Here is a 25142-nt window from a genome sequence, read left to right on the forward strand (position 1 = left end):
CTTTCAGTAAATGTTACACAGTACCTTCTGCATAATTTAACACAGCCTTTTTCCAAAAAACTGTATATTTTTTAATATATAAATAAAAAATTGCAAAAAAATGTTGTGAATTTTCATTACAATTGAAAAAAATCATCTTTAATAACTGAACTAAAATTTTGTAAAATCCCTGTGTTAAGTTGTAGCCCATATTCCAATAAATAATCTGTAAAAAGTTCAACTTCCTACCTCAAATACTTTGTGAGGAAAGATGTAATTTATAAGCGTTATTTTAACATTGCAAGTATAGGGCGTTCCGGAGCCCCTTAAACCTAACTAACCTAAGGACATCACACACATCCATACCCGAGGCAGGATTCGAACCTGCGACCGTAGCGGTCGCGCGGTTCCAGACTGCAGCGCCTAGAGCCGCTCGGCTACACCGGCCGGCGAAGGACAGCTGACAGAGTGCTTGATCGTAGTAGACGAATTGTAACAACTTACAGCACGACGTTTCCTTACAGTGAAGCATTATGACAACCTAAATATTGTTATAAATACAGAATAAAGCGATAATCCTACGTTCACTATTATAATGCATGCTGCTACTCATTATTACATAGCTATATACAAATATGTCTGTAATGTACTGTTTTAATACAAAAGTACGACCATCACATGTAGTAGGAAGGGAGGGTTCGGACGGGGAATAAACAAGTGATTTATACGCGATATTTGGTTTTGACTAAAGTACGAAAAATGTATAACACATGAGAGTGCCACTGTGACATTTCCTCACAGTGCAGCACTATGGAAACTTAAATATTGTTGTAAATACAGTATACAGTGATAATCCTATGCTAACCATCACAAAGTCCCATGTTACTCACTATTACATAGTTATGCACAGAATAAGCAATCAGTACAAATTTATTACTTCTGTAATGCAATGTGGCAATACAAAAGTATAATCATTATAGTAATTGGGAAATAAATGGTTGGGAGAAAGGGGATTTAACAAGTGTTTGACGCTATATATCTTTTCTGTTTGACCTAAGGTGCATCAAATCTGCAGCCAGCACAGAACAGTGTCACGGTGACACTACATTAAACAGCGTATAAAACAGGGCAGACCACCTGTATATTTTATAATAATAAAAAATAATGTGGTAGGCAGCTCAAGGTCGGCAATATTGTATATGTAATTCTGAACATTGTACATAATCGTGTCTAAGTGATGGCATATAACTACAACATTCACAGATGAGGAAGACAACCTATATTTTATAATTAATAACAAGTGAAGGCGAAAAATGCAGCAGGTAGCGTCAGGTCTATACTATTGCGTATGTGCATTGTTGGTAGCTAGAGGTCTAATTAACTGCATATCACATCATGTAATATACTCTCAAAAATTATAGGTTACTTGACAATATGCATCTTCTTATTTCTACAAATAACTACAAAGGCAAATACACAAATACTGTGGCAGTAACAGTGAAATGAAGACAACACCTCAGTGACAGTGAATACTGAATATGCAATGAAATATTGATTCATAATACAGAAATGTGTCAAAATGACATATTATAACAACACATATATGCAAGGCAAACCACAATATTCTCACCAGTAGGACAGACAAGTGATATATCACAATAAGTTATCTATGAGGAAACTTTAGGCAACATAATAAAAATATTTCAAATAATGCACGAAAGCAGGAATCTCGTAAATGTTTATGGAATAACAGGTATAACATGATGTACCCGAGGTAACGTAATTCGTTAATACAGTAGTAGAGCGTGTTTTGTGCAAATGATCGCAGACATCACCATCAGCATTCCTGGTAGTGATAACATTCCGAGAATCGCTGCCTCCTCCACACACTGACATTGTTCCCGGTATTCCTCCCCCCCCCCCCCCCCCACCCATCCAGACCCTTGTGGTCAACAGCGTTACATGTTTCTGCGAAAACACTGATGGACCCCAGGCCTTCATTGGTGGGCAAGCTCATTTTTGTGAAAATGATCTGCTCAGTGTGGTTCATAAAAATATTTGCAAAGGCTCCTGAAACTGGGGATCCCACAGGTAATCCATCTTCTTGTAAATAAAATTCATTATTGAACTGAAAGTAATTTTGTTACGTTATGAGCTTTATTAATGTGAGTATTCCATCAAGCTTGTAAGTGGGGTATTTTCTGAAATCCAGTATTTACCTCAAAAGATGATAATCGGTTTGTTGATCTTTGGTTGGCTTCAGAGGACAGGTGCAGTGGAAGCAATCTGTGCCAGCTTTTTTTATCTGTGGAATCGAGTATGATGTCTTTATTTTTCTGAGTTTTTTAGTTTTGTGTAGAATCTAGTTTTTGGGTCTGATTTTAATTTCCTAATGCTGTTTTGTGAAATGAATTCTTGTGTTTTTTCAGTGTATTGTTCTTTGCCTGTAACTACTACTATGGTGCCCTTGTCTGCTTTTGAAAATACGATATTTTCACTTTGAAGTTTTTTCCTAAGTTTCCTGAGTGTTACAGATTCTGTGTGTGTTTTGTTTTGGTGCTTTCATGTTGCTTGTTACATTATAGATTTTTGTTTCTACGAGTTCTTCAGCTAATTCAATGTTGACACTGCTGTTTTCTCTATCCTTCTTTGCTTTAATAATTAGGTTTTCTTTGTAATCTTGATATATTTCTGAATTTACACTGTATTTTACTCCTTTCTCCAACAGTTTTCTTTATTATTTATTTGTGTATCTGTAAGGTTCACTAATCTTGGGTAGAATTTATGACTCTTTTTGTTGGTTGTGTGTAGAGTTATTTTGTTGTGATGTGAGTTTCTTGAATTCTCTTATCTTTCTTCTCTGAACTGTTTCCATTCTTTATACATTAGTTGTTCTTTGACTTTCAACCTTGTTGATCAGATGGGAAATTCTGCCATATGATTAGTGATGTTTGCTAGTTGTAAATGTCTTATAAAACTTGTAATTTATCTGTTGTTTTGTAGGGCATAGGGATTTGATTTCGAATTTTAACCATATTTTCTTAGCTCAATGCACTGTTTTTTGAGCCCTGAGTGAACTGCGTTTAATCTTTACGCTGATATATTTAGGTACAAGATATTTACATTTTCGTGGTTCATGGTGTGGGTTCCTGTAGTCATGTCCTAGTTCATGAACCACGGGCAACGTATGAGTGGCCAAGTAAGTGGTCCCAACAGTCGGGATACCAGTTACTTTGGAATAAGGCTGGGCATCTCGGACATATTCTGAGTCGTGGTCACCTTTGTGCTCATACGGCAAAGACTACCAAATCCACCGGTTAGTCCCTCAGCCGTTAGGGGTAAAACCCAATGGGACTCGGGGCAAGTAAGGCTAGCAACCTGCTTCCCTGGTTCTTTAAATACGATGCTGGCAATAATCAGAGCAAAATGCCTTGGACCTTTGGAGGTGACGGAGTCCCACCTCTAACTGACAAACCAGGGACTCCTAAGATATGACTTGGCAAACAAATGGTAATGAGATGGGGAGCTATTAATATCAATGGGGGCTACTCTGGGAAGAAGGTAGAGCTGGCAAAGGCTGGAAGTAAGATGGAGCTGGACGTTTTAGCTGTTAGTGACATTCGGGTAAGGGGTGAGAAAGAAGAGGAAGTGGGAGAATACAAGGTCTACCTGTCAGGAGTCAAAGCAGGAATAGCACAAAGGGGTGTAGGGCTTTACATCAGGAAAGAAATGGAACCCAGCGTAGTTGCAATAAGGTATACAAACGAACGACTGATGTGGATAGATTTGACAGTGTCTAGCAAGAAAATTAGGATTGTGTCAGTATACTCGCCTTGTGAAGGGACAGATCAAGATAAAAGAGTAAAGGACAAGGACAGTGATCTGCTCATGGGTGATTTTAACGCCAGGATTGGAAATCGAACAGAAGGGTATGTAAAGGTTATGGGTAAATTTGGAGAGGATACGGAGGCCAACAGGAACGGGAAACAACTCTTGGATTTCTGTGCCAGTATGGGCTTAGTAATCACAAACTCCTTTTTTAAACATAAGAACATTCACCGGTATACTTGGGAAGGCAGGGGAACCAGATCTGTCATTGACTATATAATAACAGATCAGGAATTCAGGAAGGCTGTGAGGGACACACGTGTATTCAGGGGATTCTTTGATGACACTGATCATTATTTAATCTGCAGTGAAATTGGGATTGTGAGGCCGAAAGTGCAGGAGGTCAGGTCCATATGTAGGAGGATAAGAGTGGAGAAACTTCAGGATAAGGAAATCAGTCACAAGTACATAAAAGCGATCTCAGAAAGGTACCACTTAGTTGAATGTAGTCAATTACAGTCATTAGGAAAGGAATGGACAAGGTACAGGGACACAGTACTAGAAGTGGCTAAAGAATGTCTTGGAACAGTAGTGTGTAAAAGTAGGATGAAGCAAACAGCTTGGTGGAATAATACAGTCAAGGCAGCCTGTAAAAGGAAAAAGAAGGCGTATCACAAATGGCTAAATACCAGAACCCAGGTAGACAGAGAAAGTTATGTTGAAGAAAGAAACAAAGCCAAACAGATAATTGCAGCATCCAAGAAGAAATCGTAGGAAGACTTTGGAAACAGGTTGGAGACTATGGGTCAAGCTGCTGGAAAACCATTCTGGAGTGTAATTAGCAGTCTTCGAAAGGGAGGTAAGAAGGAAATGGCAAGTATTTTGGACAGGTCAGGAAAACTGCTGGTGAATCCTGTGGATGCCTTGGGCAGATGGAGGGAATATTTTGAAGAGTTGCTCAATGTAGGTCAAAATGCGATCAGTAATGTTTCAGATTTCGAGGTAGAATGGGATAGGAATGATGATGGAAATAGGATCACATTTGAGGAACTGGAAAAAATGGACAATAGATTGCAGTGCAATAAAGCGGCTGGGGTGGATGAAATTAAGTCGGAACTCATCAAATACAGTGGAATGTCAGGTCTTAAATGGCTACACAGGATAATTGAAATGGCCTGGGAGTCGGGACAGGTTCCATCAGACTGGACAAAAGCAGTAATCACACCAATGTTTAAACATGGAAACAGAAAAGATTGTAACAACTACAGAGGTATCTCTTTAATCAGCGTTGTGGGTAAAATCTTCTCAGGTATTGTTGAAAGGAAAGTGCGAGTATTAGTTGAGGACCAATTGGATGAAAATCAGTGTGGGTTTAGGCCTCTTAGAGGTTGTCAGGACCAGATCTTTAGCTTACGGCAAATAATGGAGAAGTGTTATGAGTGGAACAGGGAATTGTATCTATGCTTTATAGATCTAGAAAAGGCATATGACCGGGTTCCTTGGAGGAAGTTATTGTCTGTTCTACAAGATTATGGAATAGAAGGCAAACTTTTGCAAGCAATTAAAGGTCTTTACATGGATAGTCAGGCAGCAGTTAGAGTTGACGGTAAATTGAGTTCATGGTTCAGAGTAGTTTCAGGGGTAAGACAAGGCTGCAACCTGTCTCCACTGTTATGGATCATATGTTGAAAACAATAGACTGGCTGGGTGAGATTAAGATATGTGAACACAAAATAAGCAGTCTTGCATATGCGGATGACTTAGATGTGATGGCAGATTCGATTGAAAGTTTGCAAAGTAATATTTCAGAGCTAGATCAGAAATGTAAGGATTATGGTGTGAAGATTAGCATCTCCAAAACAAAAGTAATGTCAGTGGGAAAGAAATATAAACGGATTGAGTGCCAAATAGGAGGAACAAAGTTAGAACAGGTGGACGGTTTCAAGTACTTAGGATGCATATTCTCACAGGATGGCAACATAGTGAAAGAACTGAAAGCGAGGTGTAGCAAAGCTAATGCAGTGAGCGCTCAGCTACGATCTACTCTCTTCTGCAAGAAGGAAGTCAGTACCAAGACTAAGTTATCTGTGCACCGTTCAATCTTTCGACCAACTTTGTTGTATGGGAGCGAAAGCTGGGTGGATTCAGGTTACCTTATCAACAAGGTTGAGGTTACGGATATGAAAGTAGCTAGGATGATTGCAGGTACTAGTAGATAGGAACAATGGCAGGAGGGTGTCCACAATGAGGAAATCAAAGAAAAACTGGGAATGAACTCTATAGATGTAGCAGTCATGGCGAACAGGCTTAGATGGTGGGGTCATGTTACACGCATGGGAGAAGCAAGGTTACCCAAGAGACTCATGGATTCAGCAGTAGAGGGTAGGAGGAGTCGGGGCAGACCGAGGAGAAGGTACCTGGATTCGGTTAAGAATAATTTTGAAGTAATAGGTTTAACATCAGAAGAGGCACCAATGTTAGCACTGAATAGGGGATCATGGAGGAACTGTGTAAGGGGGGCTATGCTCCAGACTGAACGCTGAAAGGCATAATCAGTCTTAAATGATGATGATGATGATGATGATGATGATGATATTTACATTTTCACGTAGTGTTGAATTTTATGTGTTGTATGGTTTTATGAACGTTCAGGTTTCTGGTATAGGCCACATGGAAAATTTAGAAAATGAGTATTTCTGTGTTTGCTGCAGAGGATGGCCAGGCAAATAAAGGTGTTAACAGCGTCCATACTTCGGTTTCTGTTGTCACTGTTACATACGAGGACACACTGAAGTTCTTACCCGAGCCACAGTTGAAGCAGCAGCAGTAGCAGTCACTGCCCGTAGCGTCTCCCGTCCCTCGTATTTTTCTTCGTCGTCGTACTGTTGCGCGTAGTTCGTTGTCGGGGTGTCTCTCTTCTTGTAGCTTCTCGTTCAGTTCTATCTCAGGGACATGATTGCTAAGCAAATCTCTTCCACTAATGGCCATTAAAATTGCTATACCAAGAAGAAATGCAGATCATAAACGGGTATTCATTGGACAAATATATTATACTAGAACTGTCATGTGATTTCATTTTCACGCAGTTTGGGTGCATAGATAATGAGAAATCAGTACCCAGAACGACCACCTCTGGCCGTAACAATGGCCTTGATACGCCTGGGCATTGAGTCAGAGCTTGGATGGCGTGTACAGGTATGGCTGCCCATGCAGCTTCAACACGATACCACAGTTCATCAAGAGTACTGACTGGCGTATTGTGACGAGCCAGTTGCTCGGCCACCATTGACCAAACGTTTTCAATTGGTGAGAGATCTGGAGAATGTGCTGGCCAGGACAGCAGTCGAACATTTTCTGTATCCAGAAAGGCCCGTACAGGACCTGCAACAGGCGGTCGTGCATTATCCTGCTGAAATGTAGGGTTTCACAGGTATCGAATGAAGGGTAGAGCCACGGGTCGTAACACATCTGAAATGTAACGTCCACTGTTGAAAGTGCTGTCAATACGAACAAGAGGCGACCGAGACGTGTAACCAATGGCACCACATACCATCAAGCCGGGTGATACGCCAGCATGGCGATGACGAATACACGCTCCCAATGTGCGTTCACCGCGATGTCGCCAAACACGGATACGACCATCAGCATGCTGTAAACAGGACCTGGATTCATCCAAAAAAATGACGTTTTGCCATTCGTGCAAACAAGTTCGTCTTTGAGTACACCATCGCAGGCGCTCCTGTCTGTGATGCAACGTCAAGGGTAACCGCAGCCATGGACTCCAAACTGATAGTCCATGTATATGCAAACGTCGTCGAACTGTTCGTGCAGATGGTTGTTGTCTTGCAGACGTCCCCATCTGTTGACTCAGGGATCGACACGTGGCTGCACGATCCGTTACAGCCATGCGGATAAGATGCCTGTCATCTCGACTGCTAGTGATACGAGGCCGTTGGGATCCAGCACGGCGTTCCGTATTACACTCCTGAACCCACAGATTCCATATTCTGCTAACAGTCATTGGATCTCGGCCAACGCGAGCAGCAATGTCGCGATACGGTAAACAGCAACCGGGATAGGCTACAATCCGACCTTTATCAAAGTCGGAAACATGATGGTACGCATTTCTCTTCCTTTCACGAGGCATCACAACAATGTTGCACCAGGCAACGCCGGTCAACTACTGTCTGTGTATGAGAAATTGGTTGGATACTTTCCTCATGCCAGCACGTTGTAGGTGTCGCCACCGACGCCAACCTTGTATGAATGCTCTGAAAAGCTAATCATTTGCATATCACAGCATCTTCTTCCTATCGGTGAAATATCGCATCTGCAGCACGTCATCGTCGTGGTGTAGCAATTTTAATGGCAAGTAGTGTTGTAAAGGAGACGTACGAAGCCTAGCCTAGTTAAGAATCTTTCTATGTGGTTCTCAGTTAACGTTTTGTAAAATTCTATCCTGGATAATCGTAAATGTTGAGAGAAGCCACGCTGTTATTTTTACGTAATGTTATGGATTTATCACAGTTGGCAGGAACTATTCATGCTAATATTCTGTATCTTTGGCTAAAACTATCAGTCCTGTCTATTATGTGAATATAGCTATCGTCTGCATCGGCTTTTTTTCCCCTTTTTCTTACATGGGGTTTTCAATAGAACAGTCCAATCGAGAGAGATGATCATGATCTCCACATCTATTGACGCAGCACGGTGCTCAGTTGATAGCTTTGGGCCTTCTGAGGCCCATTGGGACGGAGTTCCTTAGCGACAGTTTTACGATAGCAGAGTCGCTGTCGCTGGGAAGGCATCCGTGGCTGCTGACTGGGATGTGGTATTCTCTCTTCTGAAAGCGACTTCAGTCACTCAGCAGGGACCGGAACGGCCTAGGGGCTCATTTCTCTCTTTCTTCCACTGATAAGCAGTACTGTCCGTCGCTCCACAACAACGCGCGATGAACGGCAATCATCGTCTCAGTCGTACCTTATGGCATCGTAATGTGTGTGAAGGGAAAAAGGTAGATGTGCGAGGCAGCTGTCTCCAGTTGAGGCACAGGGACGCACGCAGCCGCGACGAAAGTCCCTTTCTCAGTGCAGTTGCTAGACGCGTGTACCAATTTCTCACCTTTATGAGCATGGGGTAGGTGTCGTTTGGTCACAGCACGTTACGTCCATCCCAAGGAAGATTGTCCTGGCAGTAACTAGTCTACCCTAATGTTGTGACTGTGACGCTTTCAGTATGGATCGATTAGCGAGTACGTGTAGAGACTCATCGATTAATGTAGTGCAGGATGTAGGGAGTTTATTTCAGAATACATCATACCTTCTAAACCTCAAACAATGTCTTTGCCTCCTCCATTATCGAGTGCGGTATGGCTGAAAGTGAGCTGCGTGAGTAATACGCTTTATGGGCAGTTAACGTGAAGACAAGGAGCCCGCCACTGATTTTAGACAACAGGTGTTAGCAACAGAACCAGTAATTGGTACTGCTTTCGTTGTTTGCTAATGTCGGCGGTTCACAATAGGCAACCACTTCGTTACACTCGTAGAACGCCGTAAATCTGCTGAAGACTCTTACTTTCACCAACATGGTAATAGCCAGTGAGAGTCAAACAAGTGTACAGTAAGATGAGGTGTTTGTTACTAGCCGGCGGGGTCTTCACCAGCGGCATACCTTGCAAACCGCCCCTACTGGCCTCCGCGGCTCAGCGTTCCCGCACAACTTTCCGCTAACTGATAACTGATGCGGCCTCGGTCTTCAGTGGGCTCCATGCGGGCCCTGCGTGCCGCTGAAATGTGGGCGTGGGAGGAGCCGGCGCTCCCCTCCACCCCGCCGCCCGCATGCTATAACACTGTGCAGCCTCACACAACTTTTGTTTAACGTCATCGGGTTTCTGACCGGTTTGGTATTACCTTCCTACATTTTTCATCTTGTGTCTATTCCCCTCTCTACGTAACTACTGCAGTATAATGAGTTTTACATATCATCTCGGTCTGTCCTTACCGTTTCACCTCTCGCCTGCTCTTTTCTGCTCCAAATAAAAAGTTCCTCTATGCTGTAGGGAACGCCCCAGTAAACTGCCCCTGCTTACCATAACGGTCTTCCATACGCTTCTTTTCTCTTTTCCATATACACTCCTTTAAAATGTTTGGCTCGATACTTTATAACATGTACACTCCTGGAAATGGAAAAAAGAACACATTGACACCGGTGTGTCAGACCCACCATACTTGCTCCGGACACTGCGAGAGGGCTGTACAAGCAATGATCACACGCACGGCACAGCGGACACACCAGGAACCGCGGTGTTGGCCGTCGAATGGCGCTAGCTGCGCAGCATTTGTGCACCGCCGCCGTCAGTGTCAGCCAGTTTGCCGTGGCATACGGAGCTCCATCGCAGTCTTTAACACTGGTAGCATGCCGCGACAGCGTGGACGTGAACCGTATGTGCAGTTGACGGACTTTGAGCGAGGGCGTATAGTGGGCATGCGGGAGGCCGGGTGGACGTACCGCCGAATTGCTCAACACGTGGGCGTGAGGTCTCCACAGTACATCAATGTTTTCGCCAGTGGTTGGCGGAAGGTGCACGTGCCGTCGACCTGGGACCGGACCGCAGCGACGCACGGATGCACGCCAAGACCGTAGGATCCTACGCAGTGCCGTAGGGGACCGCACCGCCACTTCCCAGCAAATTAGGGACACTGTTGCTCCTGGGGTATCGGCGAGGACCATTCGCAACCGTCTCCATGAAGCTGGGCTACGGTCCCGCACACCGTTAGGCCGTCTTCCGCTCACGCCCCAACATCGTGCAGCCCGCCTCCAGTGGTGTCGCGACAGGCGTGAATGGAGGGACGAATGGAGACGTGTCGTCTTCAGCGATGAGAGTCGCTTCTGCCTTGGTGCCAATGATGGTCGTATGCGTGTTTGGCGCCGTGCAGGTGAGCGCCACAATCAGGACTGCATACGACTGAGGCACACAGGGCCAACACCCGGCATCATGGTGTGGGGAGCGATCTCCTACACTGGCCGTACACCACTGGTGATCGTCGAGGGGACACTGAATAGTGCACGGTACATCCAAACCGTCATCGAACCCATCGTTCTACCATTCCTAGACCGGCAAGGGAACTTGATGTTCCAACAGGACAATGCACGTCCGCATGTATCCCGTGCCACACAACGTGCTCTAGAAGGTGTAAGTCAACTACCCTGGCCAGCAAGATCTCCGGATCTGTCCCCCATTGAGCATGTTTGGGACTGGATGAAGCGTCGTCTCACGCGGTCTGCACGTCCAGCACGAACGCAGGTCCAACTGAGGCGCCAGGTGGAAATGGCATGGCAAGCCGTTCCACAGGACTACATCCAGCATCTCTACGATCGTCTCCATGGGAGAATAGCAGCCTGCATTGCTGCGAAAGGTGGATATACACTGTACTAGTGCCGACATTGTGCATGATCTGTTGCCTGTGTCTATGTGCCTGTGGTTCTGTCAGTGTGATCATGTGATGTATCTGACCCCAGGAATGTGTCAATAAAGTTTCCCCTTCCTGGGACAATGAATTCACGGTGTTCTTATTTCAATTTCCAGGAGTGTATATGTATGTTTGTTTGGGTTTTCCAGACGTACACGTTCAAGGGCATTCGGCTTAATTCGACATGTGACGGTACATCACATAAATGGACATTTGGAGCAAAAGAAAAGAAGTTTTTTTATGAGATGTGTGAACCATGAATTTCTAAAGACTAAGTACGACTTCGCGACGTATAACAAATAGTAAAGATTGTAAATTGCTATTATAAAAACACAAATATCGATGTAATTAACAAAACATACTGTTTTTGTATAATCTCTGTGTAACGTAGGCCATGAAGATGAGAGACAATGCTTTGATTGAACTAGCTCTCCTGTTTTGTTTAGTCTAGCGGTAGGCCGCCATTGTAGTGCTGTCTGATAATTTATCTGTAATTTTGAAAAATATAATAGAAATTGTTATTATAAAGTGTGTACTATTGACTTAGTTGTCACCTCTCATGATCGAACCATTAATTATAATTAACAAAGTTTTTACAGAACTTCGTAGTGCAGGGAGCTCATCTCCGCTTGCAGGAGAACCATTACGCTGACCATTCATGTTATTGAATGTAAATGAGAGAGACTTCTCAAATTTGATCTTTCATTTATTTCAAAGTTAAAGACAGTAGTGATAAATTTCAGTTACTAAAATTCACAGCACTGAATGAGTTCAGTATGTTTCAATTTGGCCGCCTAACGGCAGATGAGATTCTCTCCAGTTTTGCTTGCAAATAATGAACAATAAATATTGAAAATCATTACACTCCGCAATATCTCAGTTAATCTCTGTGTAGTTTGGTACATAAATAATCAGTAGCTCCTGAAACCCATATTAATAATTACTGTTTGCGTAAGAATACGCATATTTCCTTTTCTATACAGCAGCGCTTACGCAAACTATTTATTAGAAGGCGGTGAGTCGCGCGTTGTGTTTAAAACTTATTGTACGTACTTCGCGCCAGCCGATGTCCGTACGAGTGTTATCGCGGTATAACTTAATTAAAAGTCTCATGCTAGCCCACAATATTTAAAGCCACCCCAAACAAAATCATAAAAATATATAATTATAAAAATAAAAATATGTAATTATCCTGTGATAAAGTGGCCACACACACACACACACACACACACACACACACACACACACACATACAGCCGGCCGGGGTGGCCAGCGGTTCTAGGCAATACAGTCTGGAACAGCGCGACCGCCGCGGTTGCAGGTTCGAATCCTGCCTCGGGGATGGATGTGTGTGATGTCCTTAGGTTAGTTAGGTTTAAGTAGTTCTAAGTTAGAGGCGACTGATGACCTCAGCAGTTAATTCCCACAGTGCTCAGAGCCATATGAGCCTTCAACGAAGGTCAGAAAACTGTGGCAGACATGCATCGGGCAGGTCGTCTTAGCGTCTCTGAAAAAGAAGTGCATGCTGTTGCCGCGTTAGTGGTCAGTGATCGACGCCAAACGATTCGTGAGCTCGCCCTCGAAACCGGATTAGTGCATAAGACTGTGATTTGCATTCTGAAGGAACTCCTGGGCATGCGATAAAGTGCGTCACGGTGGATTCCGCATAACTTGACGGAAATGCAGAAATGGATGCGTTACGACGCTGCGCAGACGCACTTGGATGGCTATGAGCGCGGAGGAGCGGCTTTCTTATCCCGTACTGGATGAGACATGGGCCACGTCGTACGAGCCAAAACTGAAATACCTGTCCAACGAATGGCGTCATTATGGGTCGCCGCGAAAATCCAAAGTGCGTCAGAGCCCCAGTGTGGTGAAAGTTATGGTGAATCTCGTGTACGACTGTGATGGTGTTATCCTAACGCATTACGTTCCTCCACGGCAGACCTTCAATGCACCGCATTACTTTTCGTTTTTCGAGCATCACCTGCGACCAGCTTTGCGAAAGAAGCGGCGACACTTTCTGCACAACCTACCCATCATTTAGCACGACAATGCGCGGGCGCATACAGCGCAAGCTGTGGCTGCTCTGTTCGGTCGATAGGACTGGGAAGTACTGTACCATCCACCACAGTCCCCAGACTTAAGTCCTCGTGACTTTGATTTGATTCCGAAGATGAAGGAACCACTTCGTGGTATTCGTTTCAGAATTGTTCCAGAGATTCGACAGGAAGTAGATCGCTCCATTCGCACCAACAGAACAGGCCCTGCTAACGGTATATTACGCCTTCCACAATGCTGGCAACGAGTTTACACAACGCTGGTGACTACTTTGAAGGACAGTAACAGGTGCAAACATGTAACTCTTTTGTATCGGTTGTGAGTAAATAATAGTTACTATTTAAGTGCCAACCCTCGTAGACCCACAGTACAGATAGCGTGCAGTAATGTAATAAAACGAAAAACCTGCGACCGTCCTTTTGATGTTGTTTCGGTGACTCATTGCACTATTATGAGGCCTTAACTAACGCTGAGGGGGTACACGATCGCATCAGTGGCCAGCAACTGTTAACTGTTGGCAGATCAGTGGCCAGCATCTGTTAACTGTTGGCAGTTGATAGTTAATGGTTGCAGACATAAATCGCTGTCACAATGTTCTCGGAGTTCACTACCTCAGCTCCAGTTAAGGCCTGATAATGATATATCGACTCACCAAAACTGGTTTCTGTACAATAAATAACATCGAAGGGACGGCTCTAAGAGTTTCGTTTTGTCATGTAAGTAAACGACCGAAATCCCACAAACTTTCAGTCTGAAGGATGGACACACAAAAACATGGTGTGCAGTAATGGTTCCAGATAACTATATTATAGCATTCCAGTTCAACGCAACTTTTTACACAGCATCACTGATTTAATCTGACGTGGGAAACAAGTGCACCTCTATCCCTACAGAAGAAACAAGAGATATCTCACGTCCCACGGTATGCTCACTACAGAAGCAATAAATGGAATAACAAAAATTCTCAAACTGATTACTGAACAAGTCTACTTCCAGTTTGGGGATGAATATTGTCTTCATGGACTACCAATGGGACCTCCAATATCAGAAACTCCAGCAAACATTTTATCAGGCATTTAGAAAACAAGACTAGGCTCTCGCTAATCCACCTACTTAGTGTTCTGATATGCTTGTTGATTTCGGAGCTGGATTCATTGGTTTCATTGTTGTTGTTTTTTTTTTTTTCATTTGGCTCATCCAGCAGACAAGTAACGTCATGCACATATCTGTACCAATATATGACTGAAAATCTTTGCTCAGTGTCTGTCTTTTCACGTAGCTTGTTTTCTAAATGCCTGATAAAATGTTTGCTGGAGTTTCTCATGTTAGAGGTGTCATTGGTAGTTCATGCAGATAAAATTCATCCCCAAACTGGAAATAGTTTTGTTCAGTAATCAGTTTGAGGATATTTTTACACTAGACTCTCGCTAATCCGGTCCTCAGTAGTCCGGCCTCTCAGTAATCCGACTCCTATCCAAAAACACGAGCACAATGAATTATCGTGTGCAATAATGCTTATTAAATAATGCTTTATATACTGCATTTGAAATTGTAGCTTTCTCTGCAGTTCTGAATCATGTTTTCTAAAAGGAAACGCGTTGCGCTAGACCTCAAGCAGAAACTCGAAATTTTATATAAATTAAATCGAGGTTCTTCGCAGAAAGCCATTACTGCTGATTTCAATGTTGAACGAGCAACTGGTTATGACATCCAAAAGAAAGAAGATGTTATCCGACAGTACCCAAGACAAATGGATAGTGAGTGGGCAAAACGGAAGGTTATGCGAAAGAGTGAGAATGAAGAACTGGATGTAGCTGTTTATAGATGGTTCATACAACAACGCAGTGAAGGAATTCCAGTTAGTGGCCCGATTTTAAACGAAAAAGCAGCTGCAATTAATAAACAACTTGGCGGTAGTAACTTGTTTGCAGCGAGCGAAGGTTGGCTATCAAACTGGAAAAAACGACAGGACGTTCGGCAGGTGACAGTCACCAGGGAAAGTCGCTCAGCTAACTATAAGGATGCTGATGAGTTTGTAAGCAAGGTACGGAACATAATAGAGGAAGAAGATTTAATTGCTGATGCCTTGTAAAATGCTAATGAAACAGGACTCTTTTACAAGGTGCTTCCTTCAAAACCATTAGCTGCCACGAACGAGAAGTAGGCTCGTGGTTACAAGCAACAGAAACAGCACGTGACATTAATGATGTGTAGTAATGCAAATGGGAGTCATAAACTACCGCTTATGGTGATGGGAAAATCCGAACATCCACGTTATTTTCAACACACTGACATAAATACTCTACCAGTGCAGTATTGCACTCAGAAGAAAGCCTGGATGGACAGACAAATATTCTCTTGGTGGTTCCATGAAACGTTTGTACCAGCAGTGAGAAAAGAGCTAAAGAAGGAAAAGCTTCCACTGAAAGCTATCCCTATAATTGAAATGCTCCCAGTCATCCTTCAGATGTTTCTCTAAAGTCCAATGGTATACAAGCACTCTCTCTCCCACCCACTGTGACAGCCCTCTGCCCATGGACCAGGCAATTTTGGAATAAATTAAACGTCGTTATCGACATTCACTTCTCGTTGCTGAACGACAGTGAAAACCACTCTATCGAGGCTATACTGAAGGCGTGGAAAGCACAACCTTCCGGGAGGAGAAGAAATAGAGACGAAGAAGTTACTAAGTGGCTGAATGAGGTAAACTGTGATACGGACCAAACATGGTTTATGACTAACATTTGCATTGTAACACAGGAAAGAAGCAGATGGTACAGTGTACCATTTTCACCAACAGAGTGAAAAATATACTAAAGAAACCAGACTTACAAACAGCATATAAAACTGTGCAAACTCTCCAGACAAACTTAAGCCAACAACAGTCAAGAGGAGCAAATTCCAGCAATCAGGAATACGGAAACTTGGATGTCAAAGTTGTGATGCAGTATACATATGCATGACATGCAAGAATTTTAAAACGCGTTACAAAGAACACATTACGTGTTGCAAGTACCAAGCAAACCATTCAACATTTGCAGAGCACTTAAAATACCACAATTACTATCCTGCAAACATGGAATAGTATATGAAAACAATGAGAATAAATAACCACGACAAATATCTTGTACCAGTCCAAGAAACCTACCATATCCAGAAATACATTGCTGAGGACAAAACGTGTGACGAGTGCCCAGCCCATACACACATCTCTACCAAATTTAACGAAACAATTGATAAGACAAAACACGTTCCATTTGAGTATGCTGCCATAAAGAACACATATTCTCCCCCCTCATCGCTCTCTCTCTCTCTCTCTCTCTCTCTCTCACACACACACACACACACACACACACACACACACACACACACATACACACACACACATTTATGAGCTAAACAGTGGCGCCTCCCCGCCCCCACTGCTGCAGTGTGCTTCCTCCTGGCATAGTTTCCACGAATATTCGGCAGAGTACCGCACCCACCCTACTTTTTGCAACACACAACGCTATTTCGAGTTTCTTTGTTAATTTTATCCATTCTCTTATGAAGGCGCAGATTTCATTGCTATTTTATCGATCCTCACCCCACCTTTTAAGAAGATACTTAAAAATATGATTTCGTTGCTGTTCCTCACACTTATTTTTAAGAAGATACACACATATGTGCGTTTGGTGGCTAATTTTACCACTTTGTTTGTGATACTCTTAGATATGGATTTCGATGCTTGCTATCTATTTTCATATAATACGCATGAATATGTACTTCACAGGTTAAGTAACTATAAGTATGAGGGTATTTACAGTTTTTAGGCAATTCAATAAAATTTTGTCAGTTTTTCCTCTAGTATTCCACGAATATGTAACACACGTGAATATGTCACTTCACATGTTTAGTAACCATCAGTATGAGGATATTTATAGTTTTTAGGCAATGCATTACAATTTTATCAGTTTTCCCTCTATTATTCTACGGATATGTAATCTCCTCAGGAAGACAGTTCACACACAGTGCATATCCTGCCAGCACACCAGAATATGACGCTATTTACTGTTTTGGGACTATTTTACTGATTTTTTTTTGACAGGCACACGTAAGTACATTTTGAATAACCGTCACCACAAACGTATAAAGCTGTTTCACCACTATTTTAGTGACTTTTCAAGAACACGCACATGGACTTCTGCTGCTAGCATCAACGCCGAGTATTAGGAGAACTGTGCACTTCATGTGAAAACTAACTTAGCAATGGCCAGCCGTAGTGGCCGAGCGGTCCTAGGCGCTTCATTCCGGAACCGCGCGACTGCTACGGTCGCATGTTCGAATCCTGCCTCGAGCATGGCTGTGTGTGATGTCCTCAGGTTAGTTAGGTTTAAGCAGTTGTAAGTTCTAGAGGACTGATGACCTCAGATGTTAAGTCCCATAGTGCTCAGAGCCATTTGAACCGTTTGAACTTAGCAATGGATGATCTCTCACCAGCAGTCCGGATGTTATACGAAGCCAGTGTAGCGACGTACTTCTGCACTATGGTATACACATCACTGCCAGTTGACACCTGCCGCGGCCGTTGATGCTCGCATCCCATTTTAGTACTGCCGCGCGATAATTGACGGGATAGTATGCGAATAACTATAACGTCTATACTTTAAAAACGCCACACAGTATAGTGGCTCCAAAGTGAACCGAAAGGGTACTGCCGTGATGAGCTATCTGCAGCGGCTGGACTTGGCTGGACGGTTCAGCAATGGCGCAAGTCTGTAATGAGTGAGGACTAAAAGTCCCTCCCTTTCCACCACTGTTGCATGCACATTCTGGTCATCGCCTGTGACAACGGCCCTCTGTGCACTCTGAAAGCAGACGCCCCCATCCAGACCCACCATCCACCCCTCTCCCCCCCCCCCCCTCCACAGATACCAGCCAACTGCAGAATTCAGAGGGGACGTTTCTTTAAACGAACTGCGGGAAGAATTACGAAACTAATTCAGGCACAGTGATCGGAAGTATCAGAAAACAAACTAGCTAACATTAATACGAGACCCAGATAACGTCGAGATTAAAAACGAGTTAACGATGGTTAGATCAGACCATTTGCACGAATTATGATCCCTCCACATAGCTTGTATACGTCTACAGAGGTTAATGACTCCATTCGTTGTACGAAAATTCTCTTCCAATTATGGTTATCATACACATTAAATTCGACGTGTATATAGTACTGCTCACGTGCAGCTACGAGATCGTCCAACACGGGTTCTGCCAGATGGTAGGTAGTCACACATTTCCATTCTGTGAAAAGATCTCGCGCTCTTTATCCGAATCCATAAGCTAATAGCCGTCTGCTCACAAAGCCACTGCAGTAGTCCCGGCTGATGGCTCATTTTAACGTCAACCGATCCTGCTCTAGCCGGCCGCGGCGGCCGAGCGGTTCTAGGCGCTTCAGTACGGAACCGCGCGACTGCTGCGGTCGCAGGTTTGAATCCTGCCTCGGACATGGATGTGTGTGATGTCCTTAGGTTAGTTAGATTTAAGTAGTTCTAAGTTCTAGGGGACTAATGACCTTAGATGTTAAGTCCCATAGTGCTCAGAGCCATTTGAACCATATTTTTTATCCTGTTCTTGACATATTTCCTCTGCGACCATACGAGTTTCCCCTAATACTCTTCCTGCTTCTGACGATGGGAAATGGTACAATGTCCCTAGACTGCACAGTCTCCCCCCTATTAAAGTGCCGATACGTGACATTATCCTTCTGTCGTGCATATACAGTGTACATTACAAAAAGCTGCACCCTCTACTGCCAATTCTGATTAAATCTGCTGTGTAGTGCTTTTTGCTATAGAAATATGACATATGGTTGTATGCAGCACTGTATAATTTACATCTTACATCTCGTTTTGTGTGGTGCCAGAATAAGATTTTTTCCTCCGTGCGATACAAGCCAATACAGAATCTAGTCGCTACTTGCTTAGTGGATGGATATGTCGCGAAGGACTTGACAATAATAATCGGCTGGCCGATGAAATTGTTTGTTCTGTTTGTTAAAGCCGTGGAAGACAGCATACATCGACAGAAGGATGGTACTTTCCCCCAGTTATATTTTTCGACACTCATAAATATATCACGACCCTTTAACGCAGGTTAGGAGGCGTTAAGATCACAGTGTCACCGTTATCGAATTAAGATATGACCTAAGTGCGAATGATGTAGGAAAATCCAAGGAAAGAATGTATTTTAACGATAATGCTTTATTTCCACATTGCGTATTAACAGTGTGTAAAAAATATGTAATAAAATATCTGTACTTCCTACAAAGTCATTGCTTTCGTCAAAAATGCTCTTAGTGTAGTTGAAACAGGTCTCTAACAAACAGCACGAGGAAAAGCAACGTCCACATTTAACATGCAAGCAGCAATATGTCTTCTTGGAAGGAATAATACTCCCATTTCTTCCTGGAAGATATTTTGTAAAGGGGAGCATTCCGAATCTCTCTCACTCACATGATGTTCTTATGTTGCTTTAAGAAGATTTTATCGAGATTTAATATTAGCTTCTTCCTTTGCTGTCATTTTTGCATATCTGTTGTGACAAGTATTATCCACAAAATTCTTACCCTGGAGCACTAAAAAGCACTTGGAAAACCATACAACATACTCACTCCATGGAATGGGTGTTGCATCGCGATACTTCATCCCTCCATCACCATGGAAATACGTGGTTTCATCTCTGTCACCGGAATAAAACAAACCAGCTTCATTTAGTTTGTCAGGACGTTGCTTAACAGCTGAAGACCAACTATTGAAAGACGCTAGCTTCGCATGATATATTTTATATTTAGGGTATCGAGCCTTCTCCCGCACATCACATGTTGAATTGCACAGGGACGCTCATTCAGAAGATGAATGTGGGAGTATTTGCATTCTGCGCAGTTTGCAAGTGACGTACAAACAAACACTTCAATCCACCACAGATACACATTCAGAAATATACCTCCCCAACAGATACCCACTATTTTACAAGGAGACTTGCACTGAGAGATCCCTATAAACATACTCCAAAGGTCGAAGCCGCCGACACTTCCGATCACGTGAACACGATGTCGCTTCTTGTCACTTATTCTACGGCTGCTTGTGAATGCAGTCCTATTGTAAACACCTGGCACAACTGCCCTATTTTTGTGTGTGTTTGTGTATGTGTATCCGTTTGTCGCAGCAGCGAAATGATTACAAAGAAAAAGACAGTCTTTCTATCTACATATACCATTCATGACTTGAGCGGAAGTTACGTCTTTTGTTTTTCGATAAAGGGAGAGCTATAAATCGATTGCTCAAGTTTTAAAGAAAAAAATGTTAAAGGCGAGAATATGCTGAAGAGTCATTTCATCCAAGAAAGAGAAGCCTCGTATTGCCTATGTGAAGCTTGTAAAAAAGGGATTGAATAAAACGATGTTTTTAAATACATTTTTATATGTTTTTACATAAAATGTGCGACTTACTTAGTACAACGAGCTCGTAATGAGGGGGCCACTCGTTTTTTCTCTATTTGCAAGTTCCTTATTGACTGAATTAAGCAATGTCTGTAGGTCATCTAAATAAGGTGCATATCGTGGGTGGATAGTGCACATTTTTCCATGAGTTTTGTGTGTCTATAAATGGATCGACTGATGTCTAAACAAACAAACTAAATTTACGTTGTTGACTCGTAGATAAAATACAATGAATAAAGTTCTGACCGTCTAACAGACATTCTTGCTGTGCACAGTTCACAAATGGTCCCTGCTGCTGACATAAAAACAAATGTGCTTGACAACTCCTAAGAGTGGCACAGTGTATACATGATTGCTACAATAGTGAAACTTAAAATGAGGGGAGGGCCATCTGCCGGATTTGGAACATTAGTTCTGCTGGAACGACAGAAAAAATACTAACATTGTCAAACTGTAGTTAAAAATGAATTTTCGTAAAACTAACGGAGGCACTAACCTGTGGAAACGTATAGAAGCCTTCTGGAGGGATGGAAATTCGCGCATAGTGTCTGGTGGGATTATCATCACTCGTTTTTAATCAGGACAGTACGTGCTTTGACGAGTAGACAGACGTCCACGAGACTCAGAGGGCCATAGACACGGGTTCCCGTGTAAATGCTGTGTTTCTTGACTTCCGCAAGGCGTTTGATACAATTCCCCACAGTCGTTTAATGAACAAAGTAAGAGCATATGGACTATCAGACCAATTGTGTGATTGGATTGAAGAGTTCCTAGATAACAGAACGCAGCATGTCATTCTCAATGGAGAGAAGCCTTCCGAAGTAAGAGTGATTTCAGGTGTGCCGCAGGGGAGTGTCGTAGGACCCTTGCTATTCACAATATACATAAATGACCTTGTGGATGACATCGGAAGTTCACTGAGGCTTTTTGCGGATGATGCTGTGGTACGTAGAGAGGTTGTAACAATGGAAAATTGTACTGAAATGCAGGAGGATCTGCAGCGAATTGACGCATGGTGCAGGGAATGGCAATTGAATCTCAATGTAGACAAGTGTAATGTGCTGCGAATACATAGAAAGAAAGATCCCTTATCATTTAGCTACAATATAGCAGTTCAGCAACTGGAAGCAGTTAATTCCATAAATTATCTGGGAGTACGCATTAGGAGTGATTTAAAATGGAATGATCATATAAAGTTGATCGTCGGTAAAGCAGATGCCAGACTGAGATTCATTGGAAAAGTCCTGAGGAAATGCTATCCGAAAACAAAGGAAGTAGGTTACAGTACGCTTGTTCGCCCACTGCTTGAATACTGCTCAGCAGTGTGGAATCCGTACCAGATAGGGTTGATGGAAGAGATAGAGAAGATCCAACGGAGAGCAGCGCGCTTCGTTACAGGATCATTTACTAATCGCGAAAGCGTTACGGAGATGATAGATAAACTCCAGTGGAAGACTCTGCAGGAGAGACGCTCAGTAGCTCTGTACGGGCTTTTGTTGAAGTTTCGAGAACATACCTTCACCGAGGAGTCAAGCAGTATATTGCTCCCTCCTACGTATATCTCGCGAAGAGACCATGAGGATAAAATCAGAGAGATTAGAGCCCACACAGAGGCATGCCGACAATCCTTCTGGAATAGAAGGGAGAACCGATAGAGGTACTCAAGGTACCCTCCGCCACACACCGTCAGGTGGCTTGCGGAGTATGGATGTAGATGTAGATGTCATGTTAATGTGTGCTAGTAAGTGTTCAGATATTTCCGATCAAATAGGCTTTGTCGAATACAGATTCCATAACATAAATTCGCACTATAGCTGAATTAGTTTCGTAATTCCTCCTGCAGTTCATTTAAATAAACGTTCCCGCTGGAAGCAGCAGCCGGCGTTGTCTCTGGAGTGGGTGGGGTAGAGGGCCGCGTGTGGAGTGGCGTCTTAAGAACGCAGAGGGCCATTGTTGTAGGTAGTGACATTCACGTGGGTCCAGCGGTGAGGGGAGGGGACGAGGAGGGTTTCTTGGTTCTCTCTTCTGACAGGCGTGAAGCATTGCTGGACCGTCAAGAACAGTCCAGCTGTGCAGAGGAGGCTACAAGGAGATCCTCATGGCAGTACCCTTTTAGTACTCTTGGGAGACACTATACTGTGTGGCATTTGTTTAAATATAGACATTGTAATTTTCACACACTTTGCCAGCAATTATCTCACGGCAGTACCAAAATGCGAAGCAGCAGTGGTGATGTCCGTACGGTGCAAAACATAGCGCTCCACCAGCCTAGCGCAGGCTTCACATGCCATCTGGAAAGGTTGGAGAGAGGGCCGCCATTGCTTAGTTAGTTTCCAAATAAAGTGCACAGTTCTCCTATTTCTTACACTCGGTGGTAATTCTAGGAACAGAAGTGTAGGTGCAACAGTTATCTAGCGATGGCCTGAGTGTATCTTTGATCAAAAGTCGTTAAGAATGGTTTACACATTCTAAAATTGTAAGTAGCGTCATTTAATGCCACGTATTTACACGTGTTTCTCGAAAATTGCGAGAAAATCGGTACAGTAGACCCAAAACGGTAAATAGCGGCATATATTTATGTGCTCGCAGGGAATGCACTATGGTGTAAGTCGTTACATATGCAGAGTTTCTTAAGTGCGTTTCAGTGTCGATAGCGGATCAGTTCGCTGCTTCTGCCGGGTGTTAGGGGTCATCACTCTGTCTATGAAAAACCAGTCTTTCTTAGGACACTGTCAAGTCTGTTAAGGGAAACCTTGTATTCTGATGGTTCTGCAGAGTTCCCACAGATCGTCTCGACGTTACTGACCATGTTCTATTGTTGAACGTGTTCAGAATGTGCTCCACCGGCAGCCCAACATAGCACCTGCAGCGCTGCATAACAGCTCGACACTCACGAGTTACGGCTGCCATTGGAATGGATTCACAGGCAGTCGCCCCGAGCATCTCATCCAGCGTACGTGGGTTTGTGCGCAGGTGTAGTCCTCCAGAGTTACCCACAGAAACAAGTATAATGGCGTTAGATCGCAAGATCTGGGTAGAAACTTGACACTTCCTCGTTGGCCTGTCCACCTCTCAATAAACATTTCATCCAGGAGTTGCCGCACATCACGCCGGTAATGTGACGGTGACCGTCTCCTTGAAAAAAAAAAATAAAAATGAAGAAGAAGATACGTCGATCCTGCGACTTTATACCGTACATCACACACGTCATCGTTCCTTCAAAAGATAGCAGCCCTACAAGTCAGATACAACACACCACTCTCTCTCTCTCTCTCTCTCTCTCTCTCTCTCTGTTGTGCGGTAGCTCACTGGTGGGTATCAGTCTTTATGTGACTCCATTCAGGAGACTCATGCGGCAGTGATGCGGACAACACAGCCCTCCTTGCCTTATCGGAAAGAAATTTCGAAGTCACCCATAATCGATTTCAGGTTCCCTTTGTCACTCAGCCGCCCTGACTCCGCAGCCACCACGACGGACACCACAGCTTACTAACAATGTAGGAAGATTAACTGCTCATTTTTCCTTAACATGGGGACTATCTCAGTACACACATTTAGGGGGACTGATGGCTCCATTCAGCTTTAACGTCACCTCATCAGACCAAACAATACCATCCGTCAACTGTTCATTATTGCGAATCCATTCATAAAATTTGGGTCCCGAATCCGAGTCGCCGTCATTGATCGCTTAAAGCACCGAGGCAATGTAGGGTCTCTACTTGGTTTCCTTTAAAATCAGTGAATACTTGATTTGCTTAACCTGATTTACCCGCAGCTTGCCGGTTAATGTCTAGATCACGGCCAGCGTCAGTCACGGCGCTTCTTATCTGCTGCTCACAGGTCGGCAATGTGTCGTTTCGCGTAGCCAGTGGGATGATTATTTAACATAACCAATGAGAAGCGAGAAGAGAGGCAATGTATTTCTATGTAAGTCTGCAGGCTTTCGTGGCCGTTATTAGTGAAGTTAAAATCTTCTGGGTTATTAGGCCTACTGTTAGAACTGTTCTAGCAGTAGTGGACACCGGAAGAACCTGAGGAAGATCCCACCAGAGGGGTCGAAACGTGAATTATTTTAGAGAAAATACGACGCGGCCTAATAATCCTGAATATTTTAACTTCAATGTATTTCTAGTGCCGAAATTAAAACCACCGTCTTCTCTGCTGATTTTCGGTGTATTGGTAAGTTTCGAGAGAAATAATTTGTGATTATGGCAGCGAGTGCTATGAAGTGGACTGACGTTGGTGCATGTCTCATGGATTAATTGCAGAGACACGAAAATTAATCAAATGTTGTGCTGAAATGAATACGCAGTCGATCTACT

This window comes from Schistocerca cancellata, chromosome 8, assembly GCF_023864275.1.
Source record: "Schistocerca cancellata isolate TAMUIC-IGC-003103 chromosome 8, iqSchCanc2.1, whole genome shotgun sequence".
NCBI classification, from domain to species: domain Eukaryota; kingdom Metazoa; phylum Arthropoda; class Insecta; order Orthoptera; family Acrididae; genus Schistocerca; species Schistocerca cancellata.